Here is a 9069-nt window from a genome sequence, read left to right as displayed (position 1 = left end):
ACAATTTACCACTCTCCAATGACACCCTCTGAGGGCATATTATCACCCATAAGGTTTTTTCAACCTTTTCTCACAAAAATTGATTTATAAACTAAAAGATTACAATTCTTTTCATTTGAACAGCGTAAACTTGCTATTTCAATGCTAGATTGCGATGTTCCATAGTAATTCTCAGCCCGTGACACTGAATGGCTGACACATAGTACACTCTAGCAGCCATTATTACATACGTAGCATTTTTCGGGTATTTTCCGGCAAAAATATACGTTTATATTGGAATCGATCGTTTATATATAATAAAAAAAAAAAAAAAATCCCCATTAACGTTTCTTTTGGTGACTCCGAGCTATTGAGGCCAGTGTGGCAAAATGTATCATCCCAGATTAGACAATCAGGAGGCATATTATCACACCTAAGGGTTTTTCAAGTTTTTTTCTAAAAAAATAAATTTATAAAGTAAAAAGTGACCAATGTTTTTATTTGAACAGTGGAGACCTGCCACTTTATTGTTAGATCGTGATGTTTCATGCCAATTCTCTGCCTGTGACACTTAATGGATGACCCACCTCCCAAACGAGCAATTCCGCCGGGGGAACCCCTAACATACAATTCCACCGAGGGTCAAGAAACTAATTGCAACGGGGCCTTATCGAGCAATTCAGCAAGGGGGCCTAACATCCAGTATCAATAAGGGTAGATAAGCAACTAATTCCAGAGGGAGAGGGTTTTCATTAGATATTATTCAAACCAAATTCAGATTTATTTCTGAGAGGTTTTAATGGAAATGCTAAATTTCTTTAAGCCGAGGCTATGCATGTTCACGCCACCATGATAAATGTGGCTAGCCAATCCTATCAAGCATTTCCAGAGAGAGAGGGTTGTTATTAGAAATAAATTTAAACCATATTAAGTATTTTTCTGAGAGATCTTTATGAAAAAGCCTCATTTCTTTGACTGGGTGTTAACTTTCAGTTCCCCCCCCCCCCTCACCTCTAAAATTTTGTTATTGGAACTTTTTGCACGCTGATTTGTTTTATTCTTAGAGCTTGTTGCTTGCTGATTTTTGTTTGTGAAACTTCTTGTACGTTGATTTTTCTTTTCTTAAAACTTGTACATTAATTTTTCTCCTCGTGAAACTGATTTTGATCATGGAACTTGTTGTGGGCTGATTTTTTTCTTGGAACTTGTTGTGTGCTGATTTTTGTTCGTGAAACTTGTTGCATATTGTTTTTTCCTTGTAAAGCTTGTATATATATTTTTTTCTCGTCGCAAAACTGATTTCACTCATGGAACTTATTGCATTCTCATTTTTATTTGCGAAACTTGTTGCATTTTGGTTTTTCTCTTCTTGAAATTTGTGCATTGATTTTTCTTTTCGTGAAGCTGATTTTTGTTCATGAAACTTGTAGTATGTTGATTTTTCTTTTTGTGAAACTCGTACATTTATTTTTCTCCATGTGAAAATGACCTTGTTAGTGGGACCTGTTGCGTGCTGCTTTTTGTTCGTGGAACTTTTTGCGTGCTGATTTTTGTTCGTGAAACTCGTTTCATGTTGATTTTTCTCTTCATGAAACTTTTGCAATGATTTTTCTTCTCTTGAAACCTCTTTTGATCATGGAACTTGTTGCGTGGTTATTTTTGTCTGTGAAACTTACTGCGCGCTGAGTTTTGCTTGTGAAACTTATTGCATGTTGATTTTTCTCTTCGTGAAACTTGTACATTGAGTTTTCTCTTCGTGAAACTGATTTTGTTTATGAAACTTGTTGCACATCTGATTTTGTTCATGAAACTTATTGCGTGCTGATTTATGTTCGTGAAACTTATTGCATGTTGGGTTTTCTCTTTGTAAAACTCATACATTGATTTTTCTCCTGCTGAATTTGATGTTGTTAATAGAACTTGTTGCGGGCTGATTTTTGTTGGTGGAACTTGTTGTTTGCTGATTTTTCTACGTGGAACTTGTTGTTGCACAACAAGTTCCTACTCATGAAATTGATTTTATCTATGGAACTTGCTGCTTGCTGATTTTTTTTATCTGTGAAAGTTTTTGCATGTTGATTTTTCACTCCTGGAACTTTTTGCATGCTGATTTTGGTTCATGAAACTTTTGCATACTAATTTTTTTTCATAAAACTTGTTGCATGTTCATTTTTCTCTTCTTGAAACTTGTGCATTGATTCTTATCCTCGTGAAACTGGTTTTGTTCTTGGAACTTGTTGCCTGCTGGTTTTTACTCGTAAAACTTGTTGCGCGTTGATTTTTGTTCGTGAAGCATGTTGAATGTTGATTTTTTCGTTTCGTGAATTTGTGCATTGGTTTTTCTCCTCGTGAAAAAGATTTAGTTCATGGAACTTTTTGCGTGCTTTTTGATCATGGAACTTTTTGTTTGCTGATTTTTGTTCATGAACCTTATTGAATGTTACTTTTTCTCTTCGTGAAAATTGTACATTGATTTTTATACTCGTGAAACTGATATTGTTCCTGGAACTGGTTGCATGCTGATTTTTGTTCTTGGAACTTGCTGTGTTCCGATCTTTTGTTTCAGAAATTTGTTGAATGTTAATTTTTCTCTTCATGAAACTTGTAAATTGATTTTTTCGCCTTATGAAGTTGGTTTTATTCAGAGAACTTGTTGCACGCTGATTTTTCTTCTTGGAACTTAATTTGACTTTATTCTTTGTTCGTGAAACTTGTTGCATGTTGATATTTCTCTTCGTGAAACTTGTACATTGATTTTTCTCCTTTTGAAGCTTATTTTATTCAAAGAACTTATTGCGGGCTGATTTCTATCCGTGGAGCTTGTTGCTTGCTAATTTTGATTCACCAAAATTGTAACATGCTAAATTATCTCTTCGTGAAACCTTTACATTCATTTTTTTCCTCGTAAAGGTGATTTTGTTCATGGAACTTGTTTGGTGCGAATTTTTGCTCGTAAAACTTAATTTCATAGGCAGCGCGCTAGCGCTGCCTAAGTAAAGAACGATGTAGGCACAATGTGTCGTTTTTTTTAGGGTTTTTCTCCCTACCCGGGCACTTCGTATCGAAAGAGTTGTCGTAGAAACTTCGAAAAGGGCTCATTCGGTTGGAAATTGGAGCGGCTAGTTCCCTTTTTAACAGTCAAAATTGATTGGAGGGCAACTAGCCCCTCCACGCCCGTCATTCCCCAAAACACATCTAATCAAAATTTTGAGATAGCCATTTTATTCAGCGTAGTTGATTTCCAGAGAGAAAATATCTTTTTGAGGAGGACACTCCCCGACAGCCCTCAAGGCAAGGGCTTTAAGTTATGCCCCGTGGGCATATAAGATCAATATTGACAATGTACAGTTTATTATTTTTTTCTCTTTAAAGCAGGGCACTTCCAATAGAAGGGGTCGTCGTAGAGGCTTCAAAAGGGGCTCATTGGATTAGAACTCAAGAGTTCTAGAGCCCTTTTAATAGTCGAAAGTGATTGGAGGGCAACTAGCCTCCCCCTCACGCCAATCAATCCCCCAAACATATCCAATCAAAATTTTGAGATAGTCATTTTGTTCAGCGTAGTTGATTTCCAGATAGAAAATGCGTTTTTGAGGAGGACACTCCCCCACAACCCTCAGGGCAAGGGTTTTAAGTTATAACCTGGGGGCATATAAGGCTTTATAGAAGGTGTAGTCGTAGAAACTTCAAAACAGGCTCTTTCGATTGGAAATTCAAAGGCCTAGTGTCCTTTTTAATATTCAAAAGTGATTAGGGGGCAACTAGCTCCCCCTCACGCCCATCATTCCTCCAATCACATCCAATAAAAATTTTGAGATAGCCATTTTGTTCAGCGTAGTTGATTTCCAGATAGAAAATATATTTTTGAGGAAGACACCCCCTCCCCACAATCCTCAGGGCATGAGTTTTAAGTTAAGCCCTGGGAGCATATAAGGTTTTTATTCAAGCTGTTGTCGTATAGACTTCAAAACAGGTTCATTCGATTGGTAATACAAAGAGCTGGCGCCCTTTTTAAAAGTCGAAAGGGATTGGAGGGCAACTAGCCCTCCCCCCACGCCTGTCATTCCCCCAAACACATCCAATCAAAATTTTGAGATAGCCATTTTGTTCAGCGTAGTTGATTTCTAGATAGAAAATGTGTTTTTCAGAAGGACACTCCCCCACAAGCCTCAAGGCAAGGGTTTTAAGTTATGCCCTGGGGGCTTATAAGGTTTTTGTAGAAGGCGTTGTCGTATTAAACTTCAAAAAAGGCTCATTCAATAGAAATTCAAAGGGCTAGTGCCCCTTTTAATAGTCCAAAAAGATTGGAGGGTAACTAGCCCCCCCCCTCTACCGCCCATCTTTCCCCCAAACACATCAAATCAAAAGTGTGAGATGGTCATTTTGTTCAACGTAGTTGATTTCCAGACAGAAAATAGGTTTTTGAGGAGGACACTCCCCGACAGCTCTCAAGGCAAGGGCTTTAAGTTATGCCCTGAGGGCATATAAGATCAATGTTGACAATATACAGTTTATTATTTTTTTTTCTCTTTAAAGCAGGGCACGTCATATAAAAAGGTAATTTTAGGTAATTAAATTCACTGTAAGTTATGAAGTTAATAGCGTCCAGTTAATCTCCCGGCTAAGGCTAGATATTAAGGCCATACAAATAGGTGCTTGTAAAGTTCTGATGGAGGGAGGAGAGGCCCTTGAATAACTGAGACTTGAGTCATGCCGCAACCGCTACCGAAATATTACAATCAAATTTGGACAAAAGATTCTAAGAAGCTCAGAACACAGGTGCATCTTCCCCCTGAAATCACCCCCCAAAACACTGACCAGAAGAAAAAACAAGTTGGATCTAATTTATTGCTGCACAACGCGGTATCAGCATTCTTTTGTTCCCCTTTTCACGGTCTGTTGAACAGGAAGTTCAACAGCTGTTCGTGTTAGTTTTTTGTACCTTGGAAACAGATCAGTTTTAGCGATTTATTTCAACGTCTCTTACGTTTTCTGAAACCGTCACTCTTGTAGTCTTGGCCTTTGCAGCAACAGTAGATATCTTATGCACATAGTGTCTTTTGGTTAGCTCAGCCGTCTCCTCAATTTATCCAAAAAAAATTTCAATTTTATGCTCTAAAAGCCTTGAGAGATATCGTTGATACACCCTCTTGTTAATTTTGATTTGGTCTATGGTGTGCCTTACCATTTTTTCAGAATTATACCTTAAAATCCTTAGCCTCAGTATTAATAGTCATAGCAGTAAAAATTGTAGATGTCACGGTGGTAGTACCAACAGCAGAATTAGTAGTCACATAATGCTTACTTTTTACTTTTATAACTTTAATAAATCAAATAATTTTAACATTTTGATTTTTAGATGTCAGTAGATGTATATTAAACTGACAATGCACATTCATTTGTATTTTTTCAGTAAAGTGAAAATTTTGTTCTGGCCTTGGAAAGGCATAGGGGTTTTGCGCCAAACTTATGTTAATATCTGCTCATTTTCAGTTTTACTCGGTTATTTATTGTAATTTCTGCTCGTTTTGGGTTTCATTTTTTTTATCTATGGTGATTTCTGGTAGTTTCAAGCTTGGTAGATTATTTGATTTTAATTTTGCTCATTTTTTGTTTAATGGAGTTCTTTAATTTTCTTTGAAAAACTTACTTTGTGGAAAATGTTTTTTTCAAATAATTTTTGTTCATTTTATATTGACATAGTCTTCTCATGGAAAAAGAAAATAACACTTTAAATCTTTTCGTTTTTTAAGACTTTATAGTTTGACCTGCTATTTGTATGCTGGAGAGAAATTTTCAGCAATTTTTAACAACATACACAATTTTAAAATTTCGGACACAAATAGTACTGTTTAACTTAGTTTCATACCTCCCCTAGTTGACCTGAAATTTAAAACTTGATACCATTCGCAAAAAAAATCTGCTTACTTTCTTTGATACCTTGGATACACTTACACTATTTTGATTTGTTTAAATTTTAAGAGCAGAGGTAGCCTCGAAAGTTTGAACATAATACTCTCAGTCGTTCTTGGAATACTGTTGAGATGCCTTACTGGGAATTAACATTATCACAGTGCATTTTGATTTAATCTTAAGGCAACATTTAGTTTTTAAACATAATGGGCCAATGGGAGGGTAGAAGTGGAAGGGGGATTAGTTGCCCTCCAATCACTTTTGACTATTAAAAAGGGCATCAACCCTTTCTATTTTCAATCGAATGAGCCCCTTTTGAAGTTCCCATGACGACTCCTTCGGTACGAAGTGCCCGGGTCTAAACAACAACAACAACAAAAAATAATACTAATCACTTTCGATTATTAAAAAGGAAACTAGCCTTTGAATTTCCAATTAAATTAGTCTTTTTTGGCGTTTCTACGACAAAGTCTTCTATAAAAACCTTATATGCGCCCAGGGCATAACTTAAAACCCTTGCCCTGAGACTTGTGGGGGAATGCCCTTCCAAAAACATATTTTCTATCTGGAAATCAACTAGCCTACGCTAAACAAAGTGGCTATCTCAAAATTTTGATTGGATGTGTTTGGGTAAATGATGGACGTGGGGGAGGGGGTCTATTTACCATCCAATCAGTTTCTACTATCAAAAAGAAACAAGCCCTTTGAATTTCCAATCAAATGAGCCCCTTTTGAAGTTTCTATGACAACGCCTTCTATAAGAACCTTATATACCCCAGGACATAACTTAAAACTCTTGCCCTGAGGGTTGTTGAGGAGTGTCCTGATAAAAAATATATTTTCTATCTGGAAATCAACTACGCTGAACAAAATGGCTATATCAAATTTTCATTGGATGTGTTTTTGGGAATGATGATAGTGGGGGAGGGGCTAGTTCCCCTCCAATCACTTTCTACTATGAAGAAGGGAACTAGCCCTTTGAATTTCCAATCGAATGAGCCTGTTTTGAAGTTTCTATGACAACGTCTTCTTATAAATCCTAATATGCCCCCAGGGCATAACTAAAAACTTGTCAAAGGGGTTGTTGGGGAGTGTCCTCCTAAAAAACATATTTTCTATCATGAAATCAACTACGCTGAACAAAATGGCTGTCTCAAAATTTTGATTGGATGTGTTTGGGGGAATGATGGGCGTGGGGGGGGGTACTTTCCATCCAATCCCTTTCGAATTTTAATTGGGGCACTAACCCTTTTGAATTTCCAATCGAATGATCATGTTTTGAAATTTCTACGACAACGCCTTCTATAAAAAACCTTATATGCCCCCAGGGCGTACCTTAAAACCTTTGCCCTGAGGGTTGCGGGGGAGTGTCCTCCTCAAAAACATATTTTCTATCTAAAAATTAACTACGCTGAACAAAATGGCTGTCTCAAAAGTTTGATTGGATGTGTTTGGGGAAATGATGGGCGTGGGGGGGGGGGGTAGTTGCTCTCCAATCACTTTCGACTATTAAAAAGAGCAAACGCCCATTGAATTTCCAGTCGAATGAGCCTGTTTTGAAGTTTCTATGGAAACGTCCTCTATAAAAACCTTAAGTCCTCTATAAAAACCTTTAAGTTATGCCCCCGGGGCATAACTTAAAACCCTTGTCCCGAGGGTTATGGGGAAGTGTCCTCCTCAAAAAGGTATTTTCTATCTGGAAATCAGCTACGGTAACAAAATGCCTATCTCGAAATTTTGATTGGATGTGTTTGGGGGAACGATGGGCCTGGGGGGGGGGGTTAGTAGCCCTCCAATCACTTGTGACTATTAAAAAGGACACTAGCCCTCGGAATTTCCAATCGAATGAGCCTGTTTTGAAGTTTATACGACAATGACTTCTATAAAAGTCTTATATGCCCCCAGGGCATAACTTAAAACCCTTGCCCATAGGGTAATGGGGGAGTATCCACCTCAAAAACCTATTTTCTGCCAGGAATCAACTACGTTGAACAAAATGACCAACTCACAATTTTGATTTGATGTGTTTGGGGGAAAGATGGACGGTGGGGGGAGGGCTAGTTGCCCTCCAATCTCTTTGGACTATTAAAAAGGGCACTAGCCCTTTGAATTTAAATTGAATGAGCGTTTTTTGAAGTTTTATATGACAAAGCCTTCTATAAAAACCTTATATGCCCCCAGGGCATAACTTAAAACCCTTGCCCTGAGGCTTGTTGGGGAGTGTCCTTCTAAAAAACACATTTTCTATCTAGAAATCAACTACGCTGAACAAAATGGCTATCTCAAATTTTTGATTGGATGTGTTTGGGGGAATGATAGGCGGGGGGGGGGGCTAGTTGCCCTCCAATCACTTTAGACTATTAAAAAGGGCTCTAGAACTCTTGAGTTCTAATCGAATGAGCCCCTTTTGAAGTCTCTACGAAGACCCCTTTTATATGACGTGCCCTGCTTTAAAGAGAAAAAAAAATAATAAACTGTATATTGTCAACATTGATCTTATATGCCCTCAGGGCATAACTTAAAGCCCTTGCCTTGAGAGCTGTCGGGGACTGTCCTCCTCAAAAACCTATTTTCTGTCTGGAAATCAACTACGTTGAACAAAATTACCTTAATTACCTAAAATTCTGTTGAATACAGACGTTGAAATAAAGAAAAATGAAATCTTTATATATATATATATATATATATATATATATATATGTATATACATATATATATATATATATATATATATATATATATATATATATATATATATATATATATATATATATATATATATATATATATATATATATATATATATATATATATATATATATATATATATATATATATATATATATATATATATATATATATATATATATATATATATATATATATATATATATATATATATATATATATATATATATATATATATATATATATATATATATATATATATATATATATATATATATATATATATATATATATATATATATATATATATATATATATATATATATATATATATATATATATATATATACATTCTTAGACCACACTGGCTATACATGACAAACGAAATTCAGAGAAGAGAGAAAGTAACAAAATGAAAAATAAAATCCAAAAAGGGGAAAAAACGAGGACTTTGTCAGCCAGCGAACCATGAAGATGACAAAATATAAGCAA

This window comes from Artemia sp. Qi Xiang Cuo, chromosome 20 (genome assembly GCF_049724085.1).
Source record: "Artemia sp. Qi Xiang Cuo chromosome 20, ASM4972408v1, whole genome shotgun sequence".
NCBI lineage: Eukaryota > Metazoa > Arthropoda > Branchiopoda > Anostraca > Artemiidae > Artemia > Artemia sp. Qi Xiang Cuo.
This window is presented reverse-complemented; position numbering follows the sequence as displayed.